The sequence below is a fragment of the Caretta caretta genome, chromosome 8, assembly GCF_965140235.1.
Source record: "Caretta caretta isolate rCarCar2 chromosome 8, rCarCar1.hap1, whole genome shotgun sequence".
NCBI classification, from domain to species: Eukaryota; Metazoa; Chordata; order Testudines; family Cheloniidae; genus Caretta; species Caretta caretta.
This window is the reverse complement of record NC_134213.1, coordinates 46,284,104-46,311,406: the sequence shown is the minus strand read 5'-3', so window position 1 is coordinate 46,311,406 and position 27,303 is coordinate 46,284,104. Positions and strand designations below refer to the sequence as shown.

Below are 27,303 nucleotides of genomic sequence, written 5' to 3'. Positions count from 1 at the left end.
AGATAGGCCACAGCTGAGGGCAATTAGGTGGCCTAAGTAATGCCCTGAATGATGATGGAGCCCAGCTGGGAAGGAACAGGAAGGGCTAGGATAAAGCTGGGAAGCTGGCAGTAGATTGGGGCTGCCATGAGGGAGCCTGTAGCCATTCTCTGGACAGTAGAGAGGGGAAGAAAAGGGAAACCAGCTGGAGAGGGTGTAAGAAAAGGCTCAGGGAAAGGACAGCAAGGTTTAAGATGGTGCGGACCTGGGCTGCTGATTAGAGTGTCCCTGAGCTGGAACCTGGAGTGGAGGATGGGCTTGGGTTCCCCTACCAGCCACTGGAGAAGTGACACCATTAAGGGGCAGTGTATCCTGAGAGCCCTGGAAGGAGAAACTACAGTGGCTTGGCTGGAGGGCCAAGCCACGAAGCGGGAGCAGAAAAGAGCAAGGCACAGAGAGTTAATAGAGTGCAACTGCAGAAGGGGAGTATGCCTGGCAGAGCTAATCCCCAGCCACGGCCAGAAGGATGCTCTAGCCGATGACAAGGTCTTAGCCCTATTTCTACAATCCATAAAACAAAACCTTAAATCAAGAAAGATAGGTCTGACTGAAGTAGATTTTTTTCTACCGAATACAAAATGAGTTAGAGAAGGGATTCCTGAATTATGATACCTCAAAATGGAAGTTTTCATGCAAGACCATAAAAAAATCATACCTTTTAACCATTTTGTAGTCTTTCCTCCCCCTCCCCCTCCGAAAAATCCCAAACCAAGACTAGGGGCTAGATAACTTAGTTAGCGGGACCTATCTAGTTAAGGTCTAGTATACAGGACCAAAGACAAGTAGTACTTTTAGAAGTAGTAACATGAAAATGTCACTTCAGCTCTGGGCTTAGAAAAGGCTGTCGAATGACTGCTGGAGAGCTAAGGTTTTCTTAAACATGTGTGTACCCCTGTTTCTTGTGGAAATAGAGTTCTAAGTGTAAACTGATCCCGAGGAAGCCTGGCCTATGACAAAGGGATAATTTTTCTACCAACACTAAAGTCAATCAGGTAAGCTATTTATAAATTAAGATACATTTTTTAAAAATGCTGTAACCCCAGGTAGAAGATTCTTCTTACACTTTTTTCCAGATCCTAACATGCGAAAATGGGAGGCAATTTAAATTGTTGAGTTCATCTAGTCATAAGAGGCACAGAGGACAGAGTTGAATCTTGCACTGCTAGCCCCAGTAAACTTCTCCTGAAGATTTCCTAGGGTATTCAGTCCGTATGGATCTTAGGAGATCCTCAGAAGGATTGCAGAGGTAGGTAAAAGGTGTTTGGAAGAAAACAGAGCTTGCCGCAGTAGCAGAGAGAAAAGGCAGCAGAAAAGATGCATGGTGGCTGTTGTCAAGCTGGAAAGATAATGTAGAAGGGAGGGCAGAGGAGTAGGGGGCAGTAGAGGAGAACATGCAGAGTCAGTAGAGCAGGGGGCATGCCACTCTCCTGCATACATCAAATGGCTTGGAAGGGGTGACATTGCAAGACTTCAGTTACTCTGTGGGGAGGAGCCCACTCCTCTGCAAGCCTTAAAAGCTCATTGGGGTCTTTCACAACTCCCCCTCCCCACCCACTGGAAGTCTCATTAGGCTCAGCACACCTGGAAGAACCTAAATAGCACTGGCTTGTGATCCTGATTCAACCCGTGAAATGGTTGAGCTTTCGATGACTTGGTGGGATGAGTGAATGCATTAGAGGAACCCTGTAGAGAGCATCCTTAAGTTTTTAGTGGGTGTGTTGGAGGTCCTCACATGAGCTTCCTAACAACTAGACAAGGGAGTTGGTATTTTGTTACATAAGAATGGCCTTACTGGGTCAGACCAATGGTCCATCTAGTCCAGTATCTAGAACCCTGCACGGATACAAAATTTCTATCTGGATCCGATCCACGATCTGCAAACATGGTCCGTGGATATAAAGTGGATATCTGCAGATTTGCAGGATTTACCAGTATCCTATCTTCTGACAGAGGCCAGTGCCAGAGGCTTGAGAGGGCATGAACAGGGCAGTTTATCGAGTGATACATTCCCTGTCATCCAGACCCAGCTTATGGCAGTCGGAGGTTTAGTTACACATGTGGTGTTGTGTCTCTAACCATCTTGGCTGATAGCCATTGATGGACCTATCCTCCACAATCTTTTGATCCCAGTTATCATTTTCACAATAGCCCCTGGAAATGAGTTCCACAGGTTGACTATGCGTTGTGTGAAGAAGTACTTCCTTACATTTGTTTTAAACATGCTGCCTATTAATTTCATTGGCTGACTTCTCGGGTTCTAGTGTTATGTGAAGGAGTAAATAATATTTCCTTATTCACTTTCTCTACACCATTCATGATTTTATAGACCTCTATCGTATTCCCCCTTAGTTGTCTTTTTCCAAGCTGAACAGTCCCAGCCTTTTTAACCTCTTCTCATATGGAATCTGTTCCATACCCCTAATCACTTTTGTTGCCCTTCTCTGTACTTTTTCCTATTCTAATATACCTTTTTTTTGAGATGGGGTGACCAGAAATGCACGCAATATACAAGGTATGGGGGTACTATGGATTTATATAGTAGTATTACCATAATTTCTGTCTTATTCATCCCTTTCCTAATGGTTCCTAATATTACGTTAGCTTTTGACTGCTGGTGCACATTGAGCCAATCTTTTCATTGAACTATCCACAGTGAATATATATATTGCCTGATCAGTCTCGAGAATGTGAAGGTATTTTCTGTGAATTAATTTGAGCACACAAGGAGCAATGCCTTTAGGCTTTTATTAGGTAATTGAACATCAACCCTGAGAGACTGTAAAGTTGCAGACTGTAGAGCCCTGTAGTTCTCCACTTGGTATTCTCACTTGCTCTGCAAACTGGCTTGAACATGTTGATATGAACAATGTGCATTCTGAATCAAAGATGTTGGTTCTAATGTGGAAAAAAGTAATTGCTTTTCCTGTACTTCAGCATCATCTGCAGTTTCTGTAAATGCATGATTGTGTATACACTGGTCAGCGTTAAAGGATTTGCATATTGATGCTGAAATGATGGCATCTAAACTACCTGGAACAGGCACAGAAATCTACTGCTGCTTTAATACTGCTTTTACCCCTTTATATAATACTGCTCAATTCTGGTTTTGATCTCCGTTAAGAATCATTGTAAATTCTGCTTTTATATAAAATCCAGGATGAATTGCAATGTCAACAGCACCACTTAAGATCATATAAGCAGAACATACATTTATGTACCAGTTTCCACCAGGAATGCCAACTCTTATTTAGCTGAAATTTAGCCTATTAAATTAAAAGTCTGAATTCTTGAAGTAGCATCTCACTCTTAGCTCCATCCAGGCTCTCCCCCAAACTCTCAAGGAAAGTTTAAGAACTTTTACCACCATGTAGGGTGTATAACACAGGAAGCAAATTGAGGAGAAAATATACATGCATGGAAAGATGGTGCATAGTGGCTCATGTTCTTCTCTTCAGTGTTGACTTTACTCTGAATCCTTTTTTAGGTTAGGGTTAGAGTTTGTGTTGTTCTTTTACTATTGCTTCCTGCTGTTTGTCCTGCTGAGCCAACGCATCTCAGAGGGAATAAGCTGGAGTCTATTCCTTCTTTTAAAAACAAAATCGTTTGCCAAGTTCCAGTTGGTTACCCCTGTGCAAACACATCAAAGGCTAACAGGGTTGCACAACTGAAGTTGGGCACATATTTTGGCCTTCAAGATCCGTATTACTGATGGTCATATGAAGTGGGGGTGGGGGAAATCCAGCTTGACTGTCAGGTTCCAGATTGAGTTTGCAGAACTAGAAGGTAGAATTTTTTTTTTTTTAACTTGCAAGCTGAGAGCCAACTTGATCTGGAATCAATGAGAGGATAAACGTGGAACCCTACAATATCATTTTGCAGCTATTTTTCAGAGCTGAACTGCACTTTAATGATCAAAAGCAACAGCTTCACCCAGAAATCAGGCTGTAACCAATGCAGGTAACAAAGCACAGATGTAATGGCTGTTTGTGCTGAGTGCTGTTTGTTAAGAAGGCCTTCTGCACTAGTTGCCATTTCTGATTGCATGGGATTAAATAGTCAAAGCAATGTAACTGTGGGGTGACGAAGGCATCAACAACATTAGTGAGGGGATGACTATGGAAATTTGTGTGGGGCGGGGTATGTTTACATTTTTCTTTTAAAATCTGTTGTGTGAGATCTGTGCCCTATCTAGTTTTTGTTACAAGCGAGGTATGCTGCTTCATGTTTAAATGCATACATAAACTGTAATCATTTCATAACGGTGGAAGGGAAATAAGGGTGGATTATTCATTTATGTTGTATTTTTTTATATTTCATCACAACAGTTCAACAACATTGTTTGCTCTAGGTTGCAAGTAAATATTAGATATTTTTTTAAAGCCTACATTGATTTCAAAGCAGAGGACTATTCATTATTCGGAGGTAGGATTGGAACATCAGACATAATCTGGCCAGTCAGCATACAGCTTGTTTTAGTTTTTATATTGCTGCTATTTGTGTGGAAAGCTGAATTTTACAGGAGTGACATTGCAACCATGAATGAGATTTTCTGAAAATGTTACATCCATAAAATATTAAGGAGGTTTTGGCAGCTGGTTGTAGGTTCTAAGGGGATACTATAATATCATTTATAGCAGTGTTTTGGGGATGAACTGTATATAAATATTACATTAAAATTATGTTAAAAGAACATTTATTTGCAAAATCAAGCACTCAAAAGTCAGGAAATGCCAGATTTATGGTAATCAGTGCAACCTTAATTCTGCCCTCTACTGTGTCCATCTTGTGGATTGAATGAGACGGGTTCTGTGGAAAAAACAGTATGTGACTATAATTAAAGACTGTATCATAATGCATATGCACAAGAATTAGGGTTGCATAATCAACCATAAATCTGGCATTTGCTCACTTCCAAGTGCTTGACTTTACAACTTAATTTAAGTTGTTTCAACATTATTTTCCTAGTTTTTTAAAGGAAAAATGTAAAACGAATTCTTCTGTGTGTAATTGTGACACTCCCTCCTCTCATGGCTCATCAGCAGAGTCTGAACTCTGAACCTTCAACATTGCAGCACAGTCTGCTGCCAAGTAAACTGTAGGACTAACTACATTAGCTGACAGCAGGAGAAAGCTGTTATCCCAGAGGGGGAATTAACCATTGGGTCCAGGTGCTGGGTCCCAGAGAGTCTCTCTTCCTGCTAGAGAGACAGGGAGAGAGAGAAGCTGAATGGAATTTCATGGGATGAAGAAAAAGCTCTGTAGCCTGAGGGGCCATCCCTCTGCTGAATCACAATGGCTTGCTGCAAATAATGGAGGTGTGAGAATTTCTTAAAGAAAAAGTCACAAGAATCATAAAAAGTGTTAGGCAACCTAAATATTAGGGATTCCTGTCAGCTCCCCCTACAATTAAAATGTTATGCATATACTGTACATTTACAAGATAAAATGGGTATTATGTAAAGCATAAACTGGCTGAGAGAGGTTTTGACTCAACGTCTATTCAGTAAAACCCCATGAAATTTATCAGGCAGTTGTTCAAAAATGAAACCAATCTTGCAAAAGCAGCATCACATGGAGAAATTCACATATTGTCCAGACCTACAATTCTTGGGTCATGAAACGTTTTGCTGCCTAATATGCCATGTATGTTGGGCAAAATTCACCCCCTCTGCTGCCCTTATGTAAAGGCTACATCATGATGTGTGATTTTAGTGTTACTTTGAAATGTAAGTGGAACATAACTGCAGCATGGGGTTTGGTACAGAAGATTTGCAATGAAGTGGTTAAAGATACATGGCCTCTTAATGCATCACCTAAACTTTGTTAGCATCTTGTGTAACTGCACACTGATCATGAGTGAAATGTAAAGCTGATTTTGCCAAACTATAAATGCTATAGCATCTAAGGAAACAGGTGGTTTTGATTAGTAAATTTCCACTAAAATAAGGAAGCCTGTGGTCCAAGGATGAGAGAGCAGCAAAGGTGGCTTCTTGCCACCTTTTTGCTTCCCCTATTCTGGTGCTCTAAGGGCTTGTCTACCTGGAACACCAGTGTGTGGCAAGCCAGAGTGTGAATCTACAGTGTGCTAGCTTGCCACACAGTAATGTCCCATGTAAAAAAGCCTCAACAGCAGAGAATAGCTGAAGTCCAGGAGAAGTCCAGCCACACTCTGGCTGAAGTCAAGCCCCGTATACTAGGGGCTTCAAGGGATATGGTGCATGGTTATTATACTAGCCACCTGGAAAATTCCTAAACTGGGGTATTCCCAGGTAGCTAGATATGCCAGCTTTATGGACCATTGCTCTGGTATGGAGGCATAAATGGATCATAACATTATCTAGCCCCCTATGTGGTTTTTTTACTCTTCTCTTCATCATCCCCTAAGACAAATCAAAGCAAGCCTAAAAAGAGTGCAGTCACCTTTCCCTTGAAACTGTGTGATTGTGCATCAGACTTGTACTAACTGCACTAATATGATTTAGTTGACAATTTGGTGCATGTAGTAAGAATAACGGTCACTTCTACCCTTACTCTGCCATCCTATAAGTATAAATGGAACTTGAGTTTTTTACTGTAGTTTCACTAATGTTCACTCCTAGTTCTGTTGCTGCTAAACCCGTGCCCCATTCCAAGACCGCGAATGCTCGCACACAATTAATCTCACACATTTATGAATGCCAAAGCATGGAGCAAAATGAAAACAACTGGAGGAATGTATAAGGGGAATAACTGGACTGTATCCAGATGTGCATGTGTAAAACATCATCCACTGACTCCTCCCCCATATCCTGTCTGAAGAAAGGAATTTTTTTCAAAAATAAACTGGGGTTGTTTGAAAGAAGTTACGGGGTCTGTCTGAAACCTAATAGGCAAGGCTGGGTTAGTGGTAATTAGGTACCTTCTTTCTTTCTCTATTTTTAACTCATTCTATATCATTGAATTTAATAGCTTCACTTCCATTTTCTGTGCCTGTTGTCCTGACCTTTGAGAAATATATTCAAAGGATGTGGTGGGGGATAAAATTGCAGACGATCATATGAAGGTTTCTATGAGATACACTAACTTCTGTGAGTAGCGGTGGGCACCATTAAGTTCTCAGTAAGAATATTCAGTTAGTAAAAGCTGGTGGGGGGAGGGGGAGGTAAAGGGAAATTGGAGAGAATTTAGAGATAGACCTTATTGATTGAAGTGAGGCGGAACCAACTGTTCCTTGTGCTCTCTTTACAGGCAATGGGATAAAAATGGAGGTAGCAATCGTGTCCTTACTCAGCTATAACTGAGTCAGTGACCTCCACTGAAGGACAGTTGTGGTGTATGCAGTGAGGGCTGGGGTCTTTCGTAGCATCTGCCATTGCAGACCTCATTTTCTGTCAGAGATCGGTGTTTAAAAGGGGGATGGGAATGAGCAGCAAAGGGGCAGGGGTAGGAAGGGTAGACTGGGAAAAGCCAGCCTGTTTTTACTTTAATAAATCTATCTTTTCCCTAATGATTTTGAGACACTGTTTGTATTCCTTCTGTTTAGTAAATCCTATATCCAATCTTTAAATAGTGACGTGCTCTCTCAGCGCAAACTCTTTTCCTAGACATTTTGTAACACTTCATTTCTCCCTAAATTAAAATAGCAAGAAACTTGGCTGAGTTTCACGAAAACACCCTCACAAGCTTTTTCTACTGTCTGCTGTTTACTTTGGATCTGTACCCAAGTAGGATGAAAGAAGAAAAGAAATTGCACTGAATCTTCTTAAAAACTGGAATCACTACACGGCAGAGAGAACTCCTAAAGTCCTCACTCTGTTCCTAGCCCTTGCCTCGGCAAAAATCTCATTGAAAATAACTAAGTGTGGTCTTCAGGGTTTGGCCCACAGAAAGAATAATTACTCATTCCAGCTGCCTCCCTCCCCCAAAAACCTCTTACTGGTGACTATTCTGCTATGCTGACCTTATGTTTCAAGAGCCCGGGGCTTGAATTTCATCTCTCATCTTAGTGTTGTTTAAACTAAAGAAATTCTGCCGTTAGGATCCTGACGAAGGGGCAGCAGCTAGATATTTCTAATGGGAAAAGGATATACTATCAGTACAGAGATGGTAAGAGTCATACTCTTCAAAAACTGGGTGAAGACAAAGGCATGATACTGTGTTCACACTAGGTGTAACATTGCCAGACATGTTTCAGAGTAGCAGCCATGTTAGTCTGTATCTGCAAAAAGAAAAGGAGTACTTGTGGCACCTTAGAGACTAACAAATTTATCTGAGCATAAGCTTTCATGAGCTACAGCTCATTTCATCGGATGCATGTAGTGGAAAATACAGTGGGGAGATTTTATATACACAGAGAACATGAAACAATGGGTGTTACCATACATACTGTAACAAGAGTGATCAGGTAAGGTGAGCTACAGCGGGGTGGGGGGAGGACCTTTTGTAGTGATAATCAAGGTGGGCCATTTCCAGCAGTTGACAAGAACGCATGAGGAACAGTCACAGGGCGGAGGGGGGCTGTGGAATAAACATGGGGAAATAATTTTACTTTGTGTAATGACCCATCCACTCCCAGTCTTTATTCAAGCCTAAGTTAATTGTATGCAGTTTGCAAATTAATTCCAATTCAGCAGTCTCTCATTGGAGTCTGTTTCTGAAGTTTTTTTGTTAAAGAACAAAAAACCCAGGAACCGATCCTTGCAACAAAGCCCATTGCCAATTGTGTCCACATATCTATTCAGGGGACACCATCCAAACTGGACAGTCTCTACGTAAAAGAATAAATGGACACAAATCAGACGTCAAGAATTATAACATTCAAAAACCAGTCGGAGAACACTCCAATCTCTTTGGTCACTCGATTACAGACCTAAAAGTGGCAATTCTTCAACAAAAAAACTTCAGAAACAGACTCCAATGAGAGACTGCTGAATTGGAATTAATTTGCATACTGCATACAATTAACTTAGGCTTGAATAAAGACTGGGAGTGGATGGGTCATTACACAAAGTAAAACTATTTCCCCATGTTTATTCCACACCCCCCCTCCCTCCCCCCGCTACTGTTCCTCACACGTTCTTGTCAACTGCTGGAAATGGCCCACCTTGATTATCACTAGAAAAGGTCTCCCCCACCCCCCCGCTCTCCTGCTGGTAATAGCTCACTTTACCTGATCACTCTTGTTACAGTATGTATGGTAACGCCCATTGTTTCATGTTCTCTGTGTATATAAATCTCCCCACTGTATTTTCCACTACATGTATCCGATGAAGTGAGCTGTAGCTCATGAAAGCTTATGCTCAAATAAATTTGTTAGTCTCTAAGGTGCCACAAGTACTCCTTTTCTTTTTGCAGATACAGACTAACATGGCTGCTACTCTGAAACATGTCTGGCAATGTTACACCTAGTGTGAACACAGTATCATGCCTTTGTCTTCACCCAGTTTTTTTATGCTCAAATAAATTTGTTAGTCTCTAAGGTGCCACAAGTCCTCCTTTTCTTATTGCCAGACATGGGGCTGATGTAACAGTGTATTTTAGAATTTGGTGTCCGTGTTTCCATCAGAATACAGTGAAAGCTGTTTCAGACAAATGCCCATATTCTTCGGAAAAGGAGCCCCAGAAATTCATCCTTTGTACTAGGAAAGATTTAAAAAAAAAAAATTGCCACAGCTCATCATGTTGATACAATGAAGTTACAGCAGCGCCTGAAGTGAGGTGACATTGCCATGGCAACATCACATATTGTATAACAGCACCACACCACCGTCAAACTGTAGAGGTGAGAGGTAGTTTTTAAAAGCTTTATTAGATTTTTTTTTTTATGATACGTCTCATACATTTCAACCTTGTGGTTGCCAGTTTATCCAGCTTAGTCTTTCAGAACAGAAAATAGTTTAGAACAGTGGTTCTCAACCAGGGGTATGTGTACCTCTGGGGATACATCAACTCATCTAGATACTTGCCTTGTTTTACAACAGGCTACACAAAAAGCACTAGCGAAGTCAGTACAAACTAAAATTTCATACAGACAATGACTTGTTTATACTGCTTTATATGCTACACACTGAAATGTAAGTACAATATTTATATTCCAATTGATTTATTTGATAATTATATGGTAAAAAGGAGAAAGGAAGCAAATTTTCAGTAATAGTGTGCTGTGACACTCATGCCTGATTTAATAGGTGCCGACTCCATGGGTGCTTTAGGGCCGGGGCACCCATGGAAAAAATTTAGCGGGTGATTAGCACCCACTGGCAGCACCCCCCCGGCACCTCCTGCCTGCTGGCAGCCTTGCAGATCAACTTCTCCCCCTCTCTTCCAGCGCTTCCTGCCTGCCATGGTTCAGCTGTTCTGTGGCATGCAGGAGGCGCTGGGAGGAGCGCGGGACAGGACGCGCTCTGGGAGGGGGTGAAACTGTGCAGGAAGAGGCCAGGCTTGGGGGAAGGGGTGGAGTGGGAGCAGGCCTGGGGTGGAGCGGGGGCAGAAAGAGGCAGGTCAGGGATGGGACCTTGGGGGAAGGGGTGGAGTGGGGGCGGGGCTGGGGGTTGAGCACCCCAGGGAAAATTAGAAGCTGGCGCCTGTGTCTGATTTTGTAAGCAAGTAGTTTTTAAGCAAGGTGAAACTTGGGGGTACACAAGAGAAATCAGACTCCTGAAAGGGGTACAGTAATTTGGAAAAGTTGAGAGCCACTGGTTTAGAATTGCTCAATTCTTCTATCTGGGAGATCTGCATGGGACATCTAGTCTGGTGTCTCAGCATGTACTGCCCACTTTCTAGGGGGCCTCCAGAACAGCAGCAACTAGATTGTTTAACAGTCCAGCAGCCCCCACAGAATGAGTAGGGCCTTTTTCAACTGCACTCAACTAATAGGGTCGTGTGCAGCTAAAGTGAATTAGTGAGCCGTGTAAAATTTTTACCTAACACCACCATTGTTCGTTCACCTTTTGGTGAATCTGGGGACTAAGTTTCAGATAATCTCGGACCTGGTATTGGGCTGCCATTGACGTGGAAACGTCAAAACTCAATGTTTAGCTGGTTTTGATCCGAAACCAGGCAAAACCCACTGGTTTTGGTTAATTTTTTTTAACTCAAAACAAAATAGAGTATCAGCCTAAACAAAAAACAAACGAAAGGAAGGAAGGAAGGCAGAGGAGGGGAAAGGGTTGTGAAAGTCTTGCAAACTGTAACCACATGGCCAAAGTATTCAGTCCCATGTAACCTGCAGAAGAATTATTTTGGTGGTTATATACAAAAACAAAACAAACAAACAAAAAAGCCCTGCAGGACACCCCCACCCCCAAGTACTAGTTAATTATTATTGCATAGAGTCCTGAAATGACTGCAGTGTTTGGACTAAATATTAGGAGAGAGGGTTTGGTGACATGCTGAAGATTTGAGTTCAAATTCCACTGTCACTCACAAGTGAAAATGCGTTTGGTCTTAATCAGGCTGTTGCTATCCAACACCTTGAGCACAAGACTAGAGGGAGGCAGAAGCTCATGCGTGCTGATCCTGTCTCTGCTTCCTACTCCCTGTGTGACCTCAGGCAAGTCACTTTACTTCTGCTGCACTTTTTGTCCTCAGTTACAGGAGGATGATGTCTGTCTGCCTTTCAAACAGTGGATATAGGGAAATGGAGTGCAGGCTCCCCCCTCTTCTCCTGAATGGAAATGTAGCGTTCCCCCTTTTCCTGCCAGGACTTTTTTCCCAGCCTGATGTCACAGTTCAGTGCAGCTGAGAAGGAGAGCCAGAAAGGAAGATGAGTGTTAGTAGGAGAATCCCTGGACACAGAAAGTCAGAGAACCACTAAGGAGATCCCTGGCACCAGCAGGTGAGCTGCTCCTGAAGCAGCCAGAGAGGGTTGGGAGCTCTGCCCTCCTCCTTATTACAAATGGTCCTCTTCTTGTACCTCCATTTATCATTGGCCCAGCTTCTAGAACACATTTGTAGATTGACTCATACTACAGTGATTATTCAGCAGTATCGGCTCCTCTTCTTCGAGGGTCTCTGCATTCCCACTTATGGGATTTGGTGCCTCTGTTGTCAAGCTGGAACTGTAATAACATAAGAATGGCCAAACCGGGTCAGATCAATGGACGGTCTAGTCCAGTGTCCTGTCTTCCGACAGTGGCTGATGCCAGATGCTTCAGAGGGCATGAACAGAATAGGGCAATTTTATTGTCCAGTCCCAGCTTCTAGCAGTCAGAGATATAGGGACACCCAGAGCACGGGGTTGCATGCCTGACCATCTTGGCTAATAGCCACTGATGGACCTATCTTCTATGAATTTATCTAATCCTTTTTTGAACCCCGTTGTAGTTTTGGCCTACACAACATCCCCTGGCAAGGAGTTCCACAGGTTGACTGTGCATTGTGTGAAGTAGAACTTAGGTTTGTTTTAAACCGGCTGCCTATTAGGTTCTTGTGTTATGTGAAGGGGTAAATAACATTTCCTCAGTCACTTTCTTCACACCATTCATGATTTTATAGATCTCTATCATATCCCCCTTTGTTATCTCTTTTCCAAGCTGAACAGTTCCAGTCTATTTAATCTCTCCACATACAGAAGCTTTTCCATGCCCCGAGTCATTTCTCTTGCTTTTTGTACTTTTTCCAATTCTAATATATCTTTCTTGAGTTTTGGTTGTACTATGGATTTATATAGTGGCATTATGATATTTTTTGTCTCATCTCTCCCTTTCCTAATGGTTTCTAAGATTCTGTTCTCTTTTTTGACAGCCGCTGCACAGTGAGCTGATCTTTCCATTGAACTATCCACTAAGACTCCAAAAGTGATAATAGCTAATCTAGACCCCCATAATTTTGTATGTATCACTGAGATTGTTTTCCGATGTGCATTACTTCGCATTTATTAACACTGAATTTCATCTGCCATTTTCTTGCCCAGTCACCCAGTTTTGTGAGATCCCTTTGTAACTCTTTGGTCAGCTTTGGACTTAATTACCTTGAGTAATTTTGTATTGCCTGCAAACTTTACCACTTCACTGTTTACTCCCAGTACAGATTATTGGGGGACAGCACTATTTACCTCCTCCACTGTGAAAACTGACAGTTGATTCCAACCCTTTGTTTCCTATCTTTAAACCAGTTATTGATCCATGAGAGGACCAGAGCCACGTCTACTGTAGGGTACAGTAGTATTGTGCTAGGATGACAATGTTGGCTCTGTCTGTATAAGAAAGCATATCCCCCACCCTCACCTGAGAGTTCGAAATGGAACTACCTCTCTACAAGCTAGTTAATTTATCTTCTTATAGTTACAGACCTCCCTGTGGCAATCCGTCATTACTGGAGCTGAGCTTACTGTCTAGTGATCTGTAGCTCACAAAAGCTTATGCTCACATAAATTGGTTAGTCTCTAAGGTGCCACAAGTCCTCCTTTTCTTTTTGCTGATACAGACTAACACGGCTGCTACTCTGAAACCTGCTCTACCACTGTTGTCTGTCTTGGCACCAAAGTCTGTCTTAGTGCCTCTGGCACTGATTGACATCATGAGGGAAAGAACAGGGACAAGGGGAAGCATTCTGATCCATAAAAGGGGTCCAAGGAGAAGGAGAAAATCTCCTCCTCCTCCAATGATACATGAAACTTCTGGAGACTCCTTACCAGTCTTGATATTGCCTCTGGCACGTACTCCACCTCAGCTTGAGGCTCTGGTGCTGAGTGACGTGGACAGCTCACTGCTGTGTAAGCCTCCGACACCATCTGTTTCCCTTCATGACTGGGTAGCGTCCATCAAAGCTTTTGGCTGCACCTCCACTGCTGGACTCTGTGCGGCAGTATTCATCACCAGTATCCATCTGGAACGTCCTTGAGGAGCACTGGATTCCCTCAAAACGAACCATGATAGCTTCTCTAGTTTGCTCTGGAAAGCCTAACTGATTTCCCATCATCCTGGAAGGACCCTATGTAGGGCCCCCCTTCAGTTATTAATGTAGCCCTACATTGAGGTGTCAATGAAAGCTTTACTCGTTGCTGCCAAAATTAGTGTGGCACCTACTTTGGCACCAACAACAATATCGGTACTGATGCCCCTTCCAGCATCAGAGGCAGCTCTATCAGTGCAGATAACTTTCCTGGCACCTGCCTCATCTCCGGCACCTTGGCCTTCAAGAGCCCCTATGTTTCAGATGAGTGCCAGTACTGGCACCATTGCTTCCTCAAGAAGAGTGGCACGTGTGCGATGATTGGGAGGAGATCCCTCAGAGAAAATGGAGCCGTCTCCATCCTATACAGTAGTATGTAAAGACAGTCATTTTGAGACCTCACCCTAGCTTTATGCCTATGGTGGTCTCAGGTACTCATCTGTCACACTACATCTCCCTCCCTGTTTTTGTCCTCAGGCTCCATGCTTCCCTAGGGGAATCCCACTTAGACTCATTAGGTGTGAAAAGGGCCTTGTGAAGACCTGGACAGAACCAAGCCCTTCAGAAAATCTAACCGGTTATTTGTTGCCTACAGGGAAAGGTGTAAGGTATTAGTAAACATACTTTCCCGCGCTGGATCAAGAGGTGTATTGAGTATTGTTGTTGTTCAGTTCGAGAACCAGTACCTCTGGGCTTAAAAACACACTCCTACCTTGTCTGGGACAGGTTCCTTTTGCAGAAATTTGCAATAGAGCAATTTTTCATACTGTCACTAAGCATTACTCACTGGACTTGGCATTGTGGTGCTATAGTCCATTTTTGCCTAGGACTCCTTACCCACCATCCTCAGTGTTGAACCTGGGTCTTGGATAGTGCCCTAATCATTGGACCGTCTTTCCTTCCTCTGGGTCCCCTGTCAGTCTCTGTATATCTATGTATATGAGGCTCACCATCCTGGTATCCAAACTCCTCCTGGTGGTCTTTCTCCATGAAAGTGAAAGCTTGTTCCACCGTACCAAGAGTTGCTAAGTGTGTAGAGGCTTTCACCCCTGCTGCAGTGTCAATTGGGCATATCTGGTCAGAGATGAAAAGAACATTTTTAAAGACTCGTACCTCATGTTCTAAAGGCAATGTTCAGAGGCCTGGAAGTGTAACTACACTCTATCTGCTAGCATACGTCTGTTATGCCAAATGGGGACATAATTTAAATATAAATTGTGGCGTGTGTGTGAGATAGGTTAAACTCCAGAATTTCTAGTCATCTAAATTACAGTGTGAAAAGACAGAGCCCTATGTCTCTGTGACATAAAATGATTTGGCTCCCAAATGCAGACTCTGAAGAGATGGCAGTGCCCAGAATTGTGCTTATGGCCTCGCTACCATTGATTTCAAAGATATTGTTTATGGTCGTAAGCATTGCACTTGCTAGTGTTTGCAGGATCAGGCCAAATATTAATATTTCTTTAAAAAATTCCAAGTTATCCTTGCAAGTGAAAACTGCTTTTACAGAATGTGCTTAATTTTTACTAGAGACCTAACCTCTCATGAGACATATTCCAAGTGCTAAAAATATGCACTTAAGCAGTTTGGTTTTGGTGTCCTATTTATGCCCTGCTGTTTTAATTTTATTACCCAACAGTAAAGTAGCAAGTAGAAAATGAAGTCAGAACAATGATTTTAAAATTTTACATGGAAGAAGGATGATCTTGTGGTTAAGACCCAGAGCTATGAATTGAAAGACAGGGGTTCTCTTCCCATTTCTGCCACTGATTTGTTGATGTCCTTGGTCAGTCCCTTCAAGGGGCACAACTTAGAACTTAGCCTTCTGTATGAAATTTTGTGACCTGCTATTGCTATATGTAAACCAAACTTCATTATAATAGAGAAGTATTTTTCTTCGATTTTTCAATTTGTTCAGCTTGACCACTGGTGCATATATTAGCATTTTGTATATAGTTTTTGGAACATAGGAATTGCCATCCTCAATCAGATCAATGTTCTATCTAGTGCAGTATCCTGTCTCTGACAGTGGCCAGTTGAGCTGCTTTAGAGAAATGCATACACCCAATAGGAGACAAATATGGAATAACCTACTCATATGGGAACCTTTGGATAGTGCTTGGTTCATGCCCTGGATTATGAGGGTTTATATCCCTCATATTACTTTTTGTCCTTTCTAATATAGCTGTGATGGCTAATCCTTTCTGGAATCCTACTAAGACATCCTCAAAGATGTCTGGTGCCAATGAGTTCCATAGCATAAAGATGTATATAAAGGTATTTCCTTTTCTCTGTTTTAGCTAGTCACTTTCAGAATTTCCCCTATATCACCAGTCAGCTGCTCAGTTTTCCCTTCTGTTTGTGCTGGAGAGAAAATATTCACAAAAAGAGACATGTGAATGTAAAGCCATGAAAATGGAGGCGTTCAGGGGAAGAATAGCACCTGAAACTTCTGAGCACATTTTTTTTAAAAACTGGCAATATCACGTTGATGGGGGTCCCCTTAATCTTACTTTGCCTCCGTTTTCCTCATCTGTAACAGGGTTAATACCTCGCACACAGAGTTAATACCTCACACACAAGGCTCAGTAATGTTTACAGAAGGCATTTAGATTCTTGGATGGAAGATGCTATAGAAGTGCAAAGTATAAATGATACCTGGGGTCACTATTAAATGTCAATGCTTAACAGTGGGTTAAAAAATACTACAGATTTTTTGTAACATTAGAAGCCCTAATGGGTGGAGTGGTGTTGTTGTTTTTTTGTTTTGTTTTACAGATTGACTGACTTAGCTCTGTGCAGTACACTTAGGATGAAGAAGTCTGAAGCAAAGGCCAGGAGGGAAGGGACTCCACAGGAAGTGTTATCTGAAGGACTATTTTAGACCCTAACCTGTACAGAAGATACTAGGTGCCCCCAACTGCAGTTCTGAGCAACCATTTAAAACGTTCAGTTGCTTACCTTTTCTTCTAAATGCCATTGGAAAAGTATTATAAGAACAGCTCAGAAAAGTTAAGAGAAGTTCATTAGTAGCCAGTTGCCAAAATATCTGTTTCTGTGTACTCTACCCCCCAGTTAAAATAATCAAATTAAAATGTATAAAGATGATTTTATATCTGGTTTTGTAGCTGGAAATAAGTTGATACAGACAGAGGTTCACTAGAAAGTTTAATTGCTGTAATAATCTAGCAGTAAACCTAGTGGAAATAATGTTTTCTTTTTTTCACTCTTAAGGTTGATATGTCCTTGAATAAAGAGGAAGAGTATTTCCCTTTTAGTCTTATTGTTAACAGCTGTAGAAATTTAAAATAAAATTGATAATTAGTAGCCACACATAATAAACACCATCTAAATCAAAATATTACTGAAAAATATGGGTATCAACAGAACTAACATGGTCAGTAAGCTGCAGTTTTCCTAACAGACTCCAATCATAAGAGATGCCATTTTAATATGCCTTTAAAAATAGCCTCAGCAGCTTTCACGAGTGCTTTGTGGGAGGGCATGCCAGAGTGTGGGAACAGATCAAGTACCTTTAGGCATCTGAGGTCAAAATATGAACAAGGATTTATGGCATGTATAGGTTTTTTCTGCTTACCAACAAGTTTCTCAGTGGTTTAAAGGTAGTTTTAAAATAACTGAGTTAATTTTGGGGATAGTCAAGTTAGCAGTTCACAGGTACAAACCACCTGCGGGGTTAGACTCCAGAATTTGCATAAGGACTTTATCTTCTGTATAGTGTATGTACATTCCACATCTCCTTCATTTAAATCACTTAAATGGTGCTTTTTACTGGGTGCATTTCTGCACCAGTCAGTTGATAGACTAATACTCAACTCTATCACTGCATGGAAGAAAGGACAAGCTACAGTTAGGGCTCGATTTGAGATTCGCCCTGCTGGATGGGGCAATGGGTGCAGAAGCTGGCCCACCCCCATTTTGCATTAGTGTGCAGGGCCTCGTAGTTCAGTCCTAGAGATGAAAGGGGTTCTCCTCCCCTAAGGGAGCAGGCAATAGCAGTAGCGTGATTTACAATTCCACCTTAGTTGAGCTAAGCTGGACCAGCGAGTGAGGATGCATATGTACTGCCTGTCTTCACCTCCTGCTGCATGAGCCTCCTCAGTCTGGCCCCTTTAGATTGTGTCTTGGGGCAGCAATCTTACCCTTTATTTTTGTGTATGGCAAATATGCTGATTACAGTGTAAATTGAGCAAGAGTAAAAACAGGCTAGTTCTAAGGAGCTCTTGTGCTTTGCCCTTCAGACTTTCTAGTATGTCTATTTCTGGTATTTTGAAAAGTGTTTTACATTATTGGTTGTAATTTTTCACTTCCTGAGAATCCTGCACAGTTGAACTCATGCTAACTAAGGTATCTGGCTATACAGGTGAGGGATACAAAATATAGTGTGTATATTTTGTACTAAAATAGCAGTGCTTATATTCACATAGAAAATCCTTTTTATGCTTTAGAAAATTGATAAATCGTGGAGGTAACAGTTGCAGTTCATAGTAAAGGCTGATCTGAGATTTTTCCTTTAAAGGATTTATTTGTTATGCATGAAAAACAGTGAATCCTCCCCAAATTTACAACACTTTTTGAGTGTAGAATGTGTCTTGTGAGAATTTATAGGTGCATCTGTTAATTAGTTTGAATTCAAATTAATTTAAACATGGTCTCTTTAAGAAATTTAGCACCTGGGATAAGGCCTTTTTTCCCTCCTCTTGAATGATCTTAATAGAATAATGACAGGTTTCAGAGTAGCAGCTGTGTTAGTCTGTATCCGCAAAAAGAAAAGGAGGACTTGTGGCAACTTAAAGACTAACAAATTTATTTGAGCATAAACTTTCGTGAGTTACAGCATCCGAAGAAGTGAGCTGTAGCTCACAAAAGCTTACGCTCAGATAAATTTGTAAGTCTCTAAGGTGCCACAAGTACTCCTTTTCTTTTTAATAGAATAATGACATTTCAAAATCACCATATACTTTAAACTCATTGAAATCTAGTGCGGAAGCTACACTTATTTACGATTAATGGTTATTTCCTATTTTCATAACTAAAGGGTTTTCCTTCAGCAGAGGGTAAAGAATAATGTTCTTCCATGCACCAGCCATTGCTGACAGATAAACTTATGGTTATGGAGAATAAAGACAAATGAGCATTATTTCCAAATATTTCCTTTCAAAGGTCACACATTGAAGCAGATCTACTCAGCAAGGCTGGGGAGTGATGCCATTTGAGGGAGGTGGTGTGCAGAGGAATGTAAGGAGGTACAAGAAGCATGGGTGGGGAGATTTTAAGTCACCTGTAGTAATACTGCAATAACCATATGATTATAATTAAGGCATTTTGGGGTTTGTGATCCCAGATTAGATTAAACTGATTTTTAAATATAATTTTTTCTTTCATAACTCTCCATTCCCAGAGTGTCATGATGAGTAAGAGTTATTGGGGGGAGGGAGGCTACTTGTAACTCCATAACTAAACATTTTTGGATTACTTTTGAGTTTAATCTTTACTGTGCATTTATAATACTTGTTTTGTTTTTAATTACAACATCCCTGTAAAGGATTGTACTCTAAATAACTGATGTGTTCAGTCAACCTTAATTCCATTGAAATACAAATTTTGTCTGGGAATAATCTGCAGTCACATCAGTTGGTAATAGAAATGTAAATAAAAACACAACTTCAATAGTAGTACAATATAATTTATTGGCAATATAAAACAGATACTTAGCTACTAGGCTATATAGTTTTTGGTAAAAATTTTGGATAATTTGTAGTTGTTTCCTATGTTCCTTTAATGCAATAAAAGCTAGAGAACTAAGAAAATTAAAAGAAATAATAAATATAATGAATGTAAACTTTAAAAAATGGACAGTAGTAAATAAAAAAAATCATATGGCCTACTAGAATTAATTGAAAATGATTTTTTTGCCAAAATGAAAATTTTTACAGAAAGAAATCCATTTTCATAGAACATTGTCAGGTTTTGTCCACAAAAATCCAGGAATGTTTTGAAGAAAGAAATGTTGTGAAAACAACTAAAAAGGTTTTTATTTAAAATTTTTCTCAGGATTTTTTTTCCTGATCAGCTCTATTCCCTGTTTCATACTTATATCTATATGCCTACAAAATATCATTAAAATTAGGTGTTCAGAGGAAATGAGCAGGGGGAATTTTCCTACTTTTTGCTATCAATATCTTTATAATGTATAATAATATATATTAACCTTTTTTTTTTTTTTACATTATGATAGTGAGTGGTTCCCTCAAATTTTAGATCTAATCGGCACTTAGAAGTTTTGCTGGCACAGTTATCCCAGTTAGGCATGTGGGAAAAAAATCACACCCCAAAACGATGTAGCTATGTTGGAAAAACCATGCAGTTATACCAGCAAATTAAAAAAAAAAAGTCCTTTTGCTGGCATAGCATATTTCATTTGGGGAACTGATATAAACTATACCATCAAAAGAAGACTTTTTGTGGGTATAAGCTGTCTCCACATGGAGGGTTTGGTGGTATAGGCCTACTGGCAAGCTGTCTAGCATAGACAAGGCCTTCCTATTCATTTGAGAAATAATTATATGTATTTAGCTTAATGAGGTTAATTGGATTAACTACACAAATGCAGATTACTCATAAGTAAGATTTGTGGAATCAGCTCTAAATTAGTAAATCTGTACAAAACCACAAAATTGGTAGTTTCGTTACTTGAAATATTGCTAATTCCCTATCAAATTCAAACCTGAATAATTACCAATAGATTGGTGGACATTTTCTAACTTGCATTTGTGTGACTACTCACTGTTTTATTATGAAACAATCTTACAATCCTTTTCTTTCTTGTGGAACTTTTACAGTCTAAATTTCCAGTTACATTTCCTTGTCATTGCAATATCTATAAAACATATGGACTTTAAGGTGTAATGGAGAATTTTTTTTCAAAGTACAAGTTAGTAATAGGAAAGTTTTGACACAATGTTTTTTTTTAAAAAAAAAAATCATGGAATTTGGTTTCCTGCCCAGAACTTTGACTGTCTGGGAATTTTACATTCTATACTCGTGTATTGTGGAATTAGTGTACTTACCCTGGGTAGTTCTTTCCAAATGCATTATAGTGCTCTCCTGCAAGTGGAGCACAAAAATATTTATATCCTACTACATGTTGAGCCAAGATTGGTGAAAAGAAATATTTTCTCTGTGGAATGCAACATTTCCCAATACTCCTCTTTCTTACAAAGAACTGTATGTGCATAAGGCTGGCAGCACTTATCTAGTTGAGCCATCTACAATTTCTTTGCTTATATGGGCTTGTTTCATCTTTACATTTTTGAGTACACTGTTTTTTGTTTGTAACTTCTTGCTTGTATTTTAATAGTGTACTACCTCTTGCACTGATGCTCTGTTTTTTTTAACCTTTCTGAGGACTAGCATGGACATCAGAATGATTTCTACATAGGAACTTGTGCTGGAATTGTAATGTTGTTTCTGCTATGGAAGCATTTGGGTTGACTTTGTTCAACAATTCCTTAGAAAAACCCGATATTTTCATAAGATTGTGACACTATAAGCCTTATTCAACCTGTGAGTAGTGTTGTGAGTTATACAGTATGTGCTAGAGGATACTCCATATGACCATTTTGATTTTAGTCCTCTGATTAGATTTTCCTGGAAGAAGGACCACCCAATTGTCTAGCTGGGCTGCTGCGGAGTCCAAATTACAGTACATCTTAACACCAGTGATTAGGTAATTGCAGACAGTTCTCATCTCGCCAGAGCTTCCACTCTGGACTAGGGTATATTTCCAATTCTGATGCTCTGTAGGAGATTTCTTACCTCTGGACAAATTTGTCTTCTGACAGACAGTCAAACTCTCCAATCTATTCTGTCTGTGAACTTCAGCAAACTACACAGCACAAAAGAGAAATGTAGGCTTGACTAGGAGAGGAGCTTGCTCCAGAAATCCAGGAAAAAAGAGATGAGTGGTTTGAAGGAAGTTTTGGCTGTGGAGGCTAGGGCTGGGTTTTAGAAGTGTTATAATGAGAAAAGACAAGGTTTGATGAGAGTCTGATTGTGAGGCTATACGAAGAAAGTTGTGGAATTACAAGATTCTTATCTTGAGATTGATTAGCAGGATTTGGGATGCTGTATTCCTCAAAGATACCATCACTACAAGATTTGCATTCTTCATTTGATGCCACTTTCCACCCCACACTGCCTAGCTCCACCCAAAGCAGGGGGAAATTCCTCTTACTTTCAGACGTTGACGCTCTGAGGCAATGGTTTCTAATGCATGAGTCCCCCCTTCCTCCCACTATACACAAACACTAGCATGCCACTATGTGCTGCTAACTCTGTGCCTAGAGCCTCCCAGTCAGTTCCTCGTTGACAGCGGTCACTGAAGGAGCTGCTACAGGAGCTGCGTTTGGACTTTGTGTCAATGCTCCTGTAGCCTGTTTTTGTTCTTAGTGGGTAATATTTTCAGAAGTGTCTAAACCCCATTTCAAGGGGACTTAGGATCTTAAATCATTTGGGTGCTTTTGAAGATGTTACCCATTGTTCCATAGTCTGTTTTCCAAGTCATCCGACCTCACAGCTATTTTGCAGCTGAGATGTGCTTGCGGCACTTTTCCATTCATTGCCTTCAAGCTTCTCCAGGCTTGATTGGTGCCTTTTGGCATTTCGGGGGTCCCTTTTTTCTTGTTTGGCATTGAAACACTTAGTCCAGTTTCTTCAAGGCTTTGTTCAACACTTAGGCACATTTTGTTGGCACTTCAGTGCATGTTTTCCTTCTGAACTTCAGCGCTACAAGCTCTTTGGCATGATCACTCCATATACTGGTGCTTTCAGTAGTTCAGTAAGCATTTGTCTGTTGCCTCCTTGACCTATTGTGTCTCAATGCTTGAGCGTATTTGCTTAGTGCTTTCATGTGGGCTCTCAGCACTGAGGTGCTTTGCATTTGCGATCATTTGCTTCTCAAATTAAGTGACTGGCTACAGGCTCTGTTCATTATTGATGCTTACATACACTCCAGCCACTAGAAATGTACCTATATGCATCTCAAGTTTGTAGTAGGGGAATAAACCTACAACTTTGTAGGTTTGTCTTTTGATGCTGTGTGTTTTCAGAAAAATGTTTGCTGGTTGTCATTAATGACCTGCATATGTTTCTCTATCTGAATGACTGGCCAAGCAAAGAAACGACTATGGAAGGTGCCTCATTTACCACTCAGAGTCCCAGTCTGCCCTCCACAGATATTAGGAAAACTTAAGAGACCTGCTAGACATGTTTATCTCAAAGCCTTCTTGTCCCAGGGCAAAATAAAGAAATCATCAGTCCAGCAGGGAAGATTTGTAAGAGCCAGCAGTGACTACAAGTGACCATCCTACAATTTTTGACCCTCATGGTTGTAACTGGATTTGGAGATCCTGTAGCATGTATCCCCCTGAAACAGCCTCAGAGAACCTTGATATAACAGTTGAAACAAACATTCAGGGACTCGCATCCTATCCAGTTGAATGACTTCGAGCTTCTCTAGTCTGGTGGCAGTCCAGATAGTCTCTAATTAGGATTGTACTTCCACCTATTCAAACTGTAATGATCATGGATTCAACCCCTAATAGGGAAACCACTTGAGTGAGTTCACACCCAGGTCATTTAATATCTACAGAAACAGGTGCATATAGAAGCTGTGGACACAAAAGCTGTCCAGTATGCACTAAGGACCTTCAGAAACTTGACATCCAAAAAAGATCGTCATGAAAAGGACCTGTTAAAGTGACACTGTGGAAACCTCCTAGATTCCTTCCTAACAGGGTGATGGTTTTCTACATTACACTGGATGTTCTACCAATATTTTTTTCTACGTCTTCTTGCCCATTCTTGTGATGTCCTTCTCTACAAGCTCTGTTATTGTTCAACATTTGTTATAGTAAAATCTAGAATCCCCAGTCAGAATCAAGGCCCGATTTTGCTAGGTACTGTGCAATGAAAGAGGTAGACAAAGTCCATGCACTGAAGAGCTTATAGTCTATGAATATTTAATTTTAAATGGTCCTGGTTAAAAGTTTTGACATCCATATATCTTGAGTGACACTGTCATGAAGAAAGTCATGTTTAAATTACTGCATCACTTATTTTTCAGGCCTGGTTGCTACTGCATGGAAAGTCACATCACTGCTGAGAGAGAGTGACTTTGAGGGGTATTTAGACACTTGCAAGGCAATCACTTGATCCCCGCCTGTATATATTTACAGAAGAACCATTCAGCTGCAAGGGAGGCTGTCTATCCTGCAAAACCTGTCTCCAAAGTTAGAGGGCTCAAATTTTCCTGCCCACTAGAGTTTTTCTTTCAGGAAGTCCCTTGCTTAGTTGATCAGATTCTGAAACATTTTGTTTTTAGGAAGACCTTGAGGATTTGATGGCTTATGCCATTTGTAGTTTGAAGGTATCTTTTTCATCCTCAGATGAAAGAAAAAAATCGTGCTTGTCGGGCATTGGCCTATTCCAATACTTTTTAGTTTCAAACAGGGACATCCTTCAAGCTACTTATTTTCCAGGATATTGAATCCCATAGTGATGATGTAAGCAGCTCGTGTCTTTTTCCTTCTCATATCACTCAGCAGTTTTTCTCTGAAGTGCAGAAATTAGGATATATTTCTACATAATAATCTGAAATTATCAAATTGAAAAACAAAATGAATATTAAATTCAGTGTCCCTGTTGATCAGTTTGGATGTTTTATGAGGCTAGGGAGAGAGAGATCTTCTAACAGTTGTCTCTCAGTAGTTAATGTTTTCCATGGCCCAGGCATCTTGGCTGTCTAAGGAGAAACTGCTGAAATGTACCTTTCAAAAATATCTTGCTGCTATATTAATAAAAGAAAAGTTGAGACCAGAAGCTCAGTCATACCAGAGTTTCTCTTGGATGTCTGGAAAAAGTCTTATAGTTCTGGGATGCTTTCCAAAATATTTTCAGTGACCATTGCCACAGGCGTGAACTTCTTAATGCATTTTGCAGTAACTTCCACCACAGTGAAATTGATTGCTGTCTGAAAGCTTTAAATGATAAGCAACTAGGGCAACATAAATGCCATGAACCAATTTTTTTTTTAATTATTATGCTGCATCTTCAGGATTCTCACATGGCCAGTAGTGTTAACTCAGGAAAACCCCTACTCGAACAATACTGTGCAAAATTATGTAATTGCATATTTATATTTTTTTGTTTTCAATAAAAAGGATTTGTTTCCACACATACAGGAAAAAAAAATTCTGGAAGCATGACCTCTCTCAAAATACATCAGTGGCTACACAAGGAAAGTACATGTTGGCTCCTTAAACTTGAACTTTTCTAGGTTTCCTGTCACAGAAACTGAAATACATTCACAGGCCAAAAGAATTTTTGAGGAATAGTTTTCCAAAGGAGAAGTGGGAAATGAAAGTGAAGTTGTATCTATGACATTTATGCACAGAATTGTGAAAGTCTCTTATAAAAAGAGACTCATCATTTGTAAATTGTGAAATACCCAGAATGTGAAAGTACAATTAAAATGAGCATTTCCTTTAAAATGTTAACACAGTGCTTCTAACATTTATGAGATCTAGCACTGGCAAGTCAGTCCTCGTCAGATCATTACTTCCTCTAGGCTGAAATCAGAGCCCACCCCTATATAAGAAGAGGATCTATATATGTTTCTCCCTAGGAAATGCATAGATCCAGCTACATTTAAAATGTTCTAATGGAAATCCCTGTGTAGCTGAGAGGTCAGAGCTCACAGGATTTTGGTGTGTAACCATCTGTTCTCCACCAGCATGGAGATGGGGGGAGGGGGGTTTCTCCTTGCTCTGGAGCATGGAACACCTGCTGGGATCATCTGAACATATCTCACTTTATCAATTCCCTGCAATTGCTGGGGTCTCAGGTACTGGTGGCACCTCAGGGTCTCCTGTTCTCTGTCTGAGCCACACAACAAATTAGTGTCCTGAGGACTGAAATGCTTTAGTCTAACTTAATTTGTTGGTCTCAATACAGTGATTACTGGATGAAATTTGGTGGCCTGAGATATACAGAAGGTCAAGCTAGATGCTCTAATGGTCCCTTCTGGCCTTAAACTCTCTGAAACTGGGAAGCATATACTCACTGCACTGAATCAACCCCATCCTTACTCATCACCCCCACAAGTCAGCATGGGTCTTTGATAACCTGCTGTAGATAAAAAGGGAAATAAAGAAAACCAAGTGATCAGAAACAGTCCGTGTCACAAAGAAAAAAGCTTTTTCTTCTCCACCATCAGAGTAGCCATAAGTCACATCCAACAGAGTTTTCCAAACTGTTACCTGGTTCATCAACACTGATTGGATTCTGTCTGTTCTAGATGCCAGCACCACTTAGTTGTGAGGAATTGATGGACCACTTTCCAGACAAGATTTCCTGAATCCAGAATGTTTTTTCACAATCCCAAGTGATAGGAACCAAAACCAGATATCCTTTTCACCAGTCTTTTTCTCATACTGGTCCTTTCATACAACACAAAGTCCTTGAAGCATAAAACAATGAATAACCAATCACAATTGCCTGAGTCTGCTGACTGAAATATCCAACAACTCTTCTTGGGAAAGTCAATCTTCCATCTGCCTTAAAGTGTTGTATAGCTCTGGTGTATGCTTCAGAAGCTGTTGCAAAGCTCTCTATCCTATTTGACACGCTGTATGTGTAAAATTGGTAGGACCTGACAGTGAGGCAGCATGCCCTCAGTTGTCCAGAATACGCAGATGACAACCGACTTTCATAGCAGATGCTCACAACACCATCTTCCAGGTATCCCATTGTCTAAGTGAGGTCAGCGCTTAGATGAAATGTGACTGATTTAAGCTAAGCCTAGATGAGATGGAAATGATGCTGGTGGGGAGAGAGAATTGCTTTGCAAATAAAGGCAAAATTTTAACATCAGCCTCAGTCAAGAGTGTCTGACCTGTGCTCAACAAATTAAGCTATAGCTTTGCGGACATCCTACACTTTTCACTGCTGCTGAACTCACAAATTCAGCTGGAAGTGTTTTCATCCATCTATTCCTGGACAAGAGACTACTCCTCATCATACTGTATTCCATCTTGTCAAGAGGGATCAATACTCTTGTGACCAACAAGCTGGACTGCTACAGTGCTCTTGTAGCAGGGTGCTGCTGCAAAAGCACCTAATTAGCCCCTTCCCAGCCAGCTCCAATCAAGAGAAATAGATTGAGGTTGATGTAACAGGCATGATGCCTGGCCTGGGGACTGGCTCTACCTGTGGGCCTCTCCTCCACAAGAAATCAGGACAACAATGAATCTTCATCGCTTCAAGAATGTATGCAAGATTCATCTCCTTGACCTTGTCCTCCCAGAAGAA

General features: G+C 40.7%; 1 protein-coding gene across 7 annotated transcripts in view; it reads left to right on the top strand.

Annotated features, from left to right (window-relative positions):
* Window positions 1–27,303, top strand: part of DNM3 (dynamin 3) — a 347,110-nt gene that overhangs the window by 159,729 nt on the left and 160,078 nt on the right. The gene's annotated exons all lie outside the window — the stretch shown is intronic.